The sequence below is a fragment of the Lepisosteus oculatus genome, chromosome 7 (genome assembly GCF_040954835.1).
Source record: "Lepisosteus oculatus isolate fLepOcu1 chromosome 7, fLepOcu1.hap2, whole genome shotgun sequence".
Lineage (NCBI taxonomy): Eukaryota > Metazoa > Chordata > Actinopteri > Semionotiformes > Lepisosteidae > Lepisosteus > Lepisosteus oculatus.
Genome location: NC_090702.1, coordinates 47,840,945 through 47,853,286, shown reverse-complemented (window position 1 = coordinate 47,853,286; position 12,342 = coordinate 47,840,945).

Below are 12,342 nucleotides of genomic sequence, written 5' to 3'. Positions count from 1 at the left end.
TTTCTTTGTTGTTACCCATGCTGATATAACTGGAGCCTTCGCAGTTCTTCAGCAACACTGGTTATAGGAAAGAGGAGGCCATGCAGCCCCTCTTGTCTGCTTGGTAGTTTATAGCTGATCTGAGGATCCCTCTCAGCTGTGTTTTAAGGAAGCCAAGGTATGGGCTTCAACTACATAACCGTTCCAGACTCTCACAGCCTTTATTTCGTGTAGATATGCTTCCACATAGTTCCTACCTGTGACCTCTGGTTCATGTTTACTGTGTAGTCTGAAGAAGTCCACAAGGTTGACCTGCTCATAGTCAGTCCAGTAGAACAAAGGGCTTGTTCAATGAAGGAACGAATCTTATCTTTCTCTGGTCTTTTAAGGGTTGAAAGCTCTTCAGTTTTCTGCCTAGTGTTCGGTTAATTAATTTAACAAATCACATGTTGAATTGACTACACTTTAGCTCTTCCAGAGCTTTACAAAGTGCAATTTAATAGCTTCCTATAATAAACCCTGTTAGATAGGGGCTCTCCAGGAGTAAGCCTGGGGACCACTGGTCTCCCTGGACAAAAACATCTTCTAAGCAAATAAATAAAAATAGCCTTAGACATTTTCATCACTGAATATATATTTATAGAAATTATATATACAGTACATGAAGTCAGGAAGAATAATTAATATCCATTATTCCTTCTTTTGATCACATATGTCCTCCAGGGTCTGAATTCAGCTCCTGCCTGTACGGATTGTGAAGACAATTCAGATTAAACTCCACAGCAATTATGTGCTGTAGTATCTCCTGCGTTTTTAATTCACACTTTGACAACATATCCTGCTTTGTGAAAAAATGGAAATCATGGCCGTATCCAGAAAAATCACTCTGAAGATGTTTAGTCAGTATATTGAATTCAAGCTTGTACTAATTAGTAAACAGTGGAAGCACTCTTATTTAAGGTTCATAAGCTTCATTTTTGTGTGTCATCTTGTTTATAGCACTACAAAATAATATTTAGAAAATAATATCTGTAGCCTCACCTTTACCTCCAACCCGCTGCCCAACCCCAATCCAAAGCACAACCCCACAGCTGCATACCCCTGTATATCTTTGCTCAGCATAGGTCTGCATACAGGCCAAATTCATAAATCTAAAATTCTCAAACCTTTCCCTTCCTTTAACTCATCCCCTACCTGACCCCTCAGCTAGGCCTAACCCGAACTGTACTACCTAACCCAAATTCACACCCCACACTTAAAACATTTATCTTAATTCTCTTAAATATGTCAGTGACGGAGTATTGTTTCTACCCTTAAAAATTAGAGCCCCCCTTTAAAACATTTTCTGGGTTTTCTGAGGATGAGACTTGAGAGATTATGAAGAAGGAAAGAGATACAGTGTCTTTTTATTCATTAATTCACTTTGTACTGAAGTTATATGTTATTATTTATTGAAAGTACAGTATGTAATAGCATTTAACCCATAACGAATGTCAACATTACTGTAAGGTGCAAAGGTTTATTCCATGCAGGTGTGAGGTTTCTTCTTCAGGTGTCAGGTTGTTTCCTCTCTCCCCTCACACCTGAAGAACGTTGCGTTTCTTTTCTTATCAGCATGGAATAGACCTTTACTTGTTCCTTTGCAGCCTTCGCATGCTGACGCAGCTCCCTACTTGAGTTTACTGTAGTGTAGAAACCATCTCTCATTTGTCTCTTTCAATAAGCAGTAGTGCTTTTGGTCAGATGAAGATCCCAAGTGTCTGTTAGAATTGGCCACAAGATGTCCTCCCAGTCCAACTGTTTATTCAGTACTTTTCACTACTTTTCGGGGCTGGAGGTGACCCAAGTAGTGCAACTAATGTTTTGAACCGGAGAGGTCAGGAGCCACAGCTGTGGATTTAATACATTGGAAACGCAAAAGTTTGTATGGTTAGATTGTGCTCTAACACTGTCTTTTCATAGACTTCTAATGTCATTGGAATGTCATGAGATCTCAAAAATGATATTCTCTTGGATCCACTTTTCTCGGCTCTTCAGATAACTACAGCCTGTCTTTATCATGGAGGTCTGGTCCATCCATTATCAGAAAGCTGGCAAGGGTTGTGGCACCTCTGAGCTTAACAGGGCCACACTGGGACAATTAAGAGACTGCAGGTAACCCAGCCAGCAGTGGAAGAAAAATGAATTAGCCATGGAACATCGGACCCAAGGAGAACGTGCAAACTCCACTCAGAATGATCACGGATTAGAAATGGAGCGTAGGGCCCAAGAGCTTGTGGAGGCAGTGCCGTATACAAATGTCACAGTTCAATACTTTGCAGCACTAACAGTACATCATTGTTTTCCTCCTGACAGTGCATTATAACAGTTTTCAAATAATTGCTTCTGAACGTGCCTAAAGAAAAAGGGTAGAAAGAAAATGTGCAATATTGGATTCATCTTTAGATTTCCGTGTCACATTGTGGATTGTCATTACTTTGATACCAGTTCAGTGATAAGATGGTAAGCCTTGCAATGCCAGTTGTAAAATCAAGGTTCAAAACCATATTGTGCTATTAAAGATTAGTCCCACCAATAATTCTAATACATAGTCATAGTCATATAATAGATATCTGCAATCATGCTGCCATGGTCTCTTTGTGTCACTACAAGGAAGATCAAGATTAGTGTATTCCCCATTAGCTGGTGAAGCAGTGACAAAAAACTTTTTTCAACACCTGCAATCAATGAAGCCCTATGGTGATTTAATATGGCAGTAACCAGGATTTGCAAATAATGATCCCTTCTTGGTACAGACATGAATAATGTGCTCTTGGACTCCAGGACATCTCCAGGACTTTTGGACATCAGGTTTCTTTGTGGCTGTTGGGGACAAAATGCTGCTTGCCGTTTCATGAACCACCTGTTCTTCCCAAGACCACAGCAGGCTGGCCAGCACCTGGTGCTGTACTGTACTGCCACCACCAAACCGAAATACTAAAAAACCTGTGCTGTCTGAAACAAACGACCTGTAGTTGATTAGACCTGCAAAGTCTGTCCTCCTCCTGGGATGTCATGCAACATTTCCTACATACATGTAGGAACAAGTAAAGAAAGGCTGATTCAGGTGTGGAGAACTCTGAAACACGCTTGTATTTTTCAGCAGACCATTAACCTCTACCCCAACCTTTGCAGCTCACACTCTGACACTGCTCCACACACTAATATTCCCAATAGACTGAGAGTACTGTAGGTACCACATTAGCCATTTTTTCATGTTCCAGGACATCCTGGAGACAACCCAATTGCACAAAAAAAGTGTTTGCCGGAGCAATGAGAGAGAAGCACCTCGCTCCAGGGTACAACCACAGAGCCCCACTGAGGATGTGTAGCTGCCACTGTCCTGTGTGGAGTCCGGGGGTGGAGAATTCAAAACAGATTCCAACTTTTTCCCTTTCCTTTCCTTTTTCCCTTTCTTCTAGAACAGTCCTGGTCAAGGTGTCCCACACACCTGCTGGCTTTTATTCCATCTGCCCTTCATGAAAGAACCGAAGCCTTACTTGATCCAAGAAGCCGCTTCGATTTAATATTTGCATTTTGTTTCTAGTCACAAGTTTGGGATTTTGTTTCACTTACGAAATACAAGGGTTGAAGCTCCAGCATGCTTGAGAACTGGGAACAAGCAGTTCAGACAAATCTTATTATGAAGTCAGTGAAGGGTTTCATTGTGTCACTGAGGGCTGGGCTGGAACAGAAACCCACAGGTGTGTGGGTCACCCAGGACCAGGATTGGGAACCACAGCTCTAGAATATGCCAGTATATGGATGCTAGCCTAGTAAGCATGTTTTTTTTAGCTCTCACTCATTTTTAATCTTGTGTGAATTACGGGAACGAGATTTTGTGCTCCAGGAGGAGAGAGCCCCTGATTTCCGGCAGCCAGACTTCCTCACAGCCATCACCTGCTGTTAACTCCACATACATCACTCAGCAATTGCGGGAAAGCGCTTCAGATGTCTCTTAACCACCCGCGCCAATTTCCATGTGAGTACTATGAGTTTAATGCAATGCATGATGGCCCATAACGCTGAAATCAATAAAAAGCCCTGCTAACAGCTCTCTAACTTGCTGAAGGTGTATCCTGCATTCTCCTGGGAATTCTATGAGCCGTTGTTGCATGGAAGCAGGAACAATTACTAACTAGCCTTTTCTTCCCCCAGTTTCATTTTCTACGCATTTGTAAATTTATTTCAGACTAGTAAATGATATAACATATACTCACAGACCTGCATTTTGGCACTCTCAAGCAATTTATTTATTTACTTAAAGACTAATGCTCTCTCCAATTAATTAACACCAAGAGTAATAGGTATCGCCTGTGAAAATATGTATTTTGCTACAATATCTCTTGAGAAGTCACCGACTCTAGCAAATTGTAGCTAGCTATTTATGCTTAAGGATGCAAGGCGTGGAATAACAAACTGTATAGTTCTTTAGAAAAGCTGAATAACTGCTTGAAAAGAGGGGAAGGTGGGAATTCTTCAGCCTATAATCGTACGAGGGGTAGCAACATTGCCACCTTCTAGTCTAAGTGCCTCTGAAGCCTAATATTTCATCCTGTATCGTGTTCTCGAGTCAGTATTTTGCATGTGCATTCAAATTGATCAAAACAAATTATTTACATGAGAACATAAGAGAGGTTACAAATGAGAGCAGACCATTCTAGTCTGTTAGTGCAGTATTTAATGGATCAGAGGAACTCACTTAGTTGATTCTTGAAAGAAGTCAGGGTTATCAGCTTTATCAGCATGGTTGGGTTGACTTAGAGCTTTTAAGTCATCAGTACCTTTTAAATACAGTGCTTGGACCATGTTCTGTCATAGTCTGCTCTGTTCAAGGTTCAGTTCCTTCAGCCTGTCAATGTTTCTGGTTGCTCTTCTCCAGACAGATTCCAGAACAGCAATGTCTGTTCCATAATCACAATTTGTGCACAATATTCGAAATGGGGCCTTACTAGTGCATTATAAGGTTTTAACATAACATCCCCAGGTTTGTTTGCCTTTTTATCACTTTCACACATTCTCTAGAGGATGTAAATGATGTGTCAATATAAACAGCCCATTCTTTTTCAATGTAACCTCTTCCATCTTAGTGTTTCCCATTTTGTAATTATAATTATGTTTGCTACCGGCATGCAACACCCTGTCCCAATGCCTGCTTGTCTGTTTAACATAATGTGAACCAGATCATGTTAAAAGAAGTGCAACATGAAAATGATCTTTCACTTAGTGTTTGGAATTGTTCTTCATTTTCATGGAAGAAGATAAGAGCACTTGACATTTTACATAATTAGTTACCCATGGTTAGCAATTTGACACTGACTGTAAACCTGCAGCACGCATACTCTGTTTTCTGGTGTACGAGGTTTGCAGGCAGGGAGAAAACGCAACTCCACAGCTGTATCATCTCATGTCTGGACCAGTGATACTTCATCGAGAAAATAGTGGCCTATCTTCACACTGTATTGTGCCAAAATCATCAGATCTTTTGTGATTCCTGATGATGAGTAGCAGATTCTAATTAAGTGTAATTATTCTTTGCTGAAAAGCAGTTCAATTGACTTGAGATAAGTGCTGTTTCCTCTTGGGTTTGAAGTGCCTGCAGGTTGGACTAACTCAAAACATCAAAAATACTGCATGTTCCACTTTTAAAGGAAAAACAACCAAACATATTATCATTGAACACTGTCACGTTGAAATCTTCTAATAGTTTAACCAAGATAAATTTTGCTGATAAAAGTGTACAATTGTCATACTGTATGTACAGCAATTCACTTGAAATAACAATAATAAAGTTTCAGTGCCTCCATAAGTCTTTTTTTATCAGCTAGATGTGCTTGTCAGCTTAGAGCACTGAGAATCTGCTTTTATTTTAATGAGCACCATTTGTTAAAAGGTTTTTCCAGTTTTGACGTTTCAAGAAGATAACACAAACATGACATAGTCAGAATAGGAAATGAATTCATGCCAGACACAATAGAACTGGTAAGTGTGTTCAAGGCAGTTTGAGTGTTTTATAACATCACTTTATTAACCCTTTACAATTTCTTGAATTAGGAATTTGTTTTTTCACACACCCCAGCTTGCTCTCCATACACACAGACAGGGAGAGAAGCCTGGGGTCAGAGCACAGGGTCAGCCATTGAACAGTGCCCCTGGAGCAGTTGGGGTTAAGGGCCTTGCTCAGGGACCCAATGGAGTAGGATTCCTCTGCCAGCCATGGGATGTGAACCAGCAACCTTCCAGCCACAGGCGCAGATCCTGAGCCACAGAGCCACCACTCTGCCTTTTCTGGTGCTATGAGGAATTGCGTGCTGACTTTACAGAGTAACAGCTCATCGCTTCAGTTTTTAGGTCACCTGGAATGTCAGTGGTCAATCTGTGAGGACCTGCACTGAGGGCACAGGGCAGAGAGGAAGTACTACTGCGCAGTACAGAAAGTACAGAACACACTCCACCGACCCACTAATAAGGGACCTTCATTTGTGAAAGTCCATCAATATTACAAATGACCAAAATGACAGTACAAAAAATGTAAAGGAGGGTTTATCCCCCTCCATAGTATAATGGACCATGAAGGTATTATTTAAAAATAAATATAATAAAAATCTACATAAATAAATGTACTTATACTAACTGCCTTACAAAAAATAAATTTTAACTAGCATCTTTTTACCACCAATGTTATCCACTTACTGTACTTAAAGGTGAAATCCCTACCAGAGCAGTTTCACTGAGCCAGACTAGAGACTCTCCCATCCAACACTGGGCACACTGAAGCAACCTGGGTAAAGTACTTCACTCAACGTACGACAATAGTGTCTGCAGCAGGGACTTGACCTGCAACCTGTTCGTTATAAATCACCAGCAGCTACAGTACATCACCCTGGAACTCACAACTGGAGACCCACTGAAGCTAAGCAGGTGTGAGCCACTGTCCTGACCAAATTTCCCATTGGCATCATGTTAATAATCCCCATCTATGAAGTGGCTTTATCACTCTGTTCTCCTCTCCACTGATACAGTAGCTGATGTGGGGGGAGTGTACTGGCGCACTATGGCTGCCATTGCATCATCCAGGTGGGGCTGCACATTGGCGGTGGAGGAGAGTCCCCATTACTGTAAAGCAAATTGAGTGGAGCATCCAGAAAAGTGCTACTGTATATAAGTGTAAGGACTTATTATTAATTATTATAAATCCAATGGTTTACTCACAGTGCTATTCCAACACGACATGACCCACTTCCTGTAAGATCATTTGAGAATTCCTAATGTAAGTCAACACCAAGTGGCAGAAAATGTGTTCAGTCTGCATGGTTGACTTTGTCAGTGCCTTTGAGGATGCTGAACAGTTGAGTCAGGTCCCTAGCAGTCTTGCCTGCATGTGATTAAAAAGCATCAGGAGAAATTCCAGTGGGTGTATCTAAAAAGAACTGGCGAGGTGGAGGGTTAAAATAGGACAGTGTGAAATTTACAGAATTACAATCATAATGATGAAGATGAATATTCTGGACATACGACTAGACATTCAAAATTCAGTATCAATCATCTCCACTATGATGTGCGAAGATGGTGAAGCTCTCTGTGTAAAAAGGGATTGACACTTATTACGACAAAATGAACACAGGCGTGCTTTTAATAAAATTAAAATTAATTAACACTTGCAGGAAGCCTGTCATTTTAAGATGTTATGATCTATTCTTGGAAGACATATTTCACCTCTATTTTCTTCTATTTTAATGAAAAGCGGTCCTGGCAACACACAAAGGTCAAGGAATTTGTATTTTGATGGATTCAATAATTATTTTGTATTCAATTTAATATATTTAATCAAAAGAATGTCCTAAACTGACAGGCTGAAGGAATATTGAACGGAACTGAAAAGATGACAAGGGTACAAGTATAAAAAAATCCTCTGAGCCATCAACCCCAAAGATTTCTTCAGAATGAACAGTGAAACATCAATCAGGGAACAGCAGTGGAAACAAAGTGGAAGTGCATTGAACGAGGAGAACAGGAGACACTTCTTTACCCAGAGGGTGGTGGGAGTGTGGAACAACACCATCATGTTGTTGAAGCCAATACCCTGGATTCTTTCATGAAACAGCTGGATGAAATCTTCACAGAAATTAACTACCAACCACCTCTTCTTATTTGTAAACTGTACTATGTTCTTGTGAATAAATCAAGTGTTAATGTGGTTTTCCATTCTGTCTATTCATCCCGAAGATTCATTGTAATTAATGTGCTTTTGTGATTGTTTCCAGCAGCAGATTTTGTTTTATCAACGCTTTGAACCCAAGAAGAGGATTATAAAAAGCAAAAGTGGTGCTGATTTCCTCCTGCACAGCAGTGCTGTGAATTAATTCCTGTCCTTCTGATCCCACCTTCCTCACAGGGAGCAGAGAGGCAGTGTGACCTTGTCAGCTCCTGCCCTCAAGACACCAAGAATCGGTTTATTTCCACTAAGGAGAAATTTGAATCTGCGTTTCAAAAGGCTTGAGGGGATCTGAATTTCCTTTCATTACAACGATGCGGTTCTTTTGGTTCCGAAGCTGTGCCTCTACCAGGAGAAACTGAAAAGCATGAAGAATTATTCTGGTCTCATGATTATTCTTGACCCCCAGTCCTATAATATGGATGAAACTAACAGTTTCAGGGGTTCCTGGAATGGTGGTTCCCTCTTAAGCTCCAGGCAAGGTGGGTGGGCTCAAGGGGAAATAACAGTAATCAACAAAGGCCACCCTAACACTCCAGCCAACCAGCACAGGGGGAACCCCTGAAGACGACTTAAAGGGGTGCTTTCATGCAGTATCCTGATGTCAAGATCAAGCATAACCTATCTTAAAGAAACACCCACTGTGCCATCTTTTAGAAATCAATTACCCAACCTGTCCAGCCCCAGCGAATCTGAGACCCAGTTGTTCTGACATGAGCGCACCACCCTTGAAATATCATTTCCTTAAAAAGACAAATGGTGTAGAAACTTTGATGCACGTGGGTTCAAAAAGTGTGGGTCGCTGTAACTGGGCCTCAGGGTCCTGCCGGCTTGAGCCTCTGCAGGGGATCCTTGCTGTACAGTTATAGTAGCGTTTCAGGCAGGAATATACTGATCCACTGTGACAAGCGCAGCTCTCGCTGCTGGGATTCAATCCCAGTGGCCTGAGGGGCTCTGAGGACACACAGCACCACTCCCTAGACAGCGGAAAAGTCTGCCGCACCAAGAGAGCAGATCCCCCACCAGAGGTGAATTCCACACCCCACCAGTAACCTGTAATGAGGCTCTGCTTGGCCCCTGCTGGGATTCAGTCTCAGTCCTTAATGGGCTCCGTGCGCATACAGCGCCCCTCCCTAGACACCAGATAACCCCACCACGGGTGAATTCCACATGACACCAGTGACCTGCAGTAAGGCTGTGATCTGCCTCTGCTAGGATTCTGTTCCAGTCACTCGTGGGGCTCGGAGTACATACAGCGCCCCTCCATAGCCAGCAGGTAACTTCCCCATGGAGAATTTTACACAACACCAGTGACCTGTGGTAAGGCTGTGCTCTGGCCCTGCCAGAGTTGGATCCCTGGGCTCCAAGCCTGCACAGCCCCCCTCCCGAGACAGCAGATAACTCCGCCATTTTGTGATGGTGTAACCTAGGCAGCTTTGCACTGCCGCTGCTGGGATTCGATGCCAGTTCCTCTCGGGCCCAGAGCCACGCAGCACCCCTATGTAGCCAGCAAAGGATTCCACTGTGAGACAAGACCAGCTCCTCTGCCACATCTACACTTTCTAGACATCTGAGGGAGGGTGTATTCCTAACTCGCTGAGAGCACTGATCCCTGTGGCACTGAGATCTTAGCAATACATTGATCAAGTATCTTTCAATTTAATTTTCTCTCTCATTCTTCAAAAAATTGAAGCCCAATCTACAGGATTGAGATTTTTAGCTTTGTCACTTCATAGTTTATTTAAATAGCTTCAATAATATGTGCACGGCCATTTTGCTCCGTTTATGTTACCACAGCAACAGCAGGTCTCAACACAAACTCCAGCAGACCGGACACCAAAAAAGTTGTGTCAGTACAAATTCGATGCATCTTTTTTGTTGCAAATGCGAAATAATGAGCTTTGGCTCTGTTTGATTTATGGTTCTGCATTTCCTCTTTCCACCAAACATTGCTAATAATAATGTTTTTTCCTGTTGTGTGTTTTTCTCCAAGTGTGTCTGGTAATGAAGAGAGGAAGAAAAGAGGTCAGTGATGGTAATAGTCTCTTTAAATGGAGGAACAAAAAGTCAAATAAAAAGTTATTGACTAGATTAGGGTTGAAGACAGACATTGTTGTGTTTTTATTGAAATAGATAACAATCATAGATTTCCAAAGGATTAAGTAGTTTTCCTCTGGTTAGGTTTAGGACAGGTGGCTTTTTTCGTCCTATCTGAATTTTTTTTTTCAGAAACTCTCGGGCGTGGGGGGCGCGGTGGTAGTTGTATCCCGAAACTGATTCGGTGGGATCAAAAGTTGTCACCAAACATTGTAGAATCTCATTTAATTGCAGGAGCTTTGATCAATGGTCTTGATTGTTTCCCACTTATACCTCATAGGTTTGGGAAACACGTCAAAATCCGATGCCCAGAGAGGCTCAGATATAAATCGTGGAAATTCTCACTTGACACCCCAGGCAGGGTTAGGGTTAGCATTTACACTCTACTAAGACAAATTTAAAGCTCAGTGTTGAATTGTGGAGCCCAAGCCAAGTTGAGAACGAGTGTTTTTTTGTCCTTATCTGAATTTTATTTTCAGAAACGCTGGGGGGCCTGGATGGCACTGTGTAGCGCACAGTAGTTGTATCAAAAAACGGAGTCGTTTGAATCATAAGTTGTTACCAAGCATTTTTTAATCTCATTTAATTTCAAGAGCTTTGATCAACTGTCTTGAATGTTTCCCACTCGTGCCTTTTGATATGGGGATCAAGTCAAAATCCCATGACCAGAGAGGCTCAGATGGAGATCATAAAATGCTCAGTTGACACCCCAGGTAGGGTAAGGGTTAGCATTTACACTCTATTCTGACAAATTTAAAGTTCAGTGTTGAATTTTGGGGCCCAAGTCAAGTTGAGAAGATTTTTTTTTTGTCCTTTTCTGTTTTTTTTCAGAAACTCTGGGGGGCATGGATGTCGAGGTGCAGCGTGTAGGAGTTGTATCAAGAAACTGAGTCGGTCTGATCAAAAGTTGTCACCAAGCATTTCTGAATGTCTTTCAATTGCAAGAGCTTTGATCAATGGTCATGAATGTTTCACACTCATGCCTTTTGATATAGAGAACATTTCAAAATCCCATGACCAGAGAGGCTCAGATGTAGATCCCAAAATGCTCAGTTGACACCCCAGGTAGAGTTTGCATTCACACACTTCTTAGACAATTTTTAAGCTTAGCGCTGGATTATGAGGCCCATGTCAAGTTTAGGACGAGTGATTTTTCTGCTCCTATCCAAAAAAATGTTTCTCAGAAACTCTGGGGCCTCGGCAGCACTGCTCACCGCGTGGTAATTTTCTCCCAAAACTGAGTCGGTCGGATCAAAAAGTGTAACCAAGTTTTATTGAATCTCGTTCACTTGCAAGAGCTTTTATTAATGGTCTTGAATGTTTCACTCTCATACTTCTTGTTTTGGGGAACATGTCAAAATCCAATGCCCAGAGAGGTTCAGATATATATCGTGGAAATAGTCAGTTGACACCCCAGGTCAGCTAGGGTTAGCATTCACACACTACTTAGACAATTTTTAAGCTCAGCGCTGGATTTTGGGGCCCAAGCTAGTTTTAGGACGAGTGATTTTGTTCTCCTATCGGAAATTGTTTTGTCGGAATCTTTTCAGTGCCTGGATGGCGTGGTACACCGCTCGGTAATAGAATCCCAAATCTGAGTCGTTCGGATCAAAAGTTGCAATGAAACATTAAAGAATCTAATACTTTTGCAATATCTTTTATCAATGCCTTTGATTGTTTCACACTCATGCTTTTTGGCTGGGGGAATATGTCACAATCCGATGCCCAGAGGGCTTCAGATATTGATTGTGGAACGGGTTGGTTGACACCCCGTTAATGATAATGATAACCCGGGATGGGGTTATCATTAACACTGTACATAGACCATTTTTAAGATGAGCACTGGATTTTGGGGCCCAAGTCAGCTTTAGAATGAGTGATTTTGTGCTCTTATCTGAATTGTTATTTCTCTGAAACTTTTTGGTGTACACCGCTCAGTTATTGTTTTCCAAAACTGAGTCGTCCGGATCAAAACTTGCAACCAAACATTATAGAATGTAATACATTTGCAA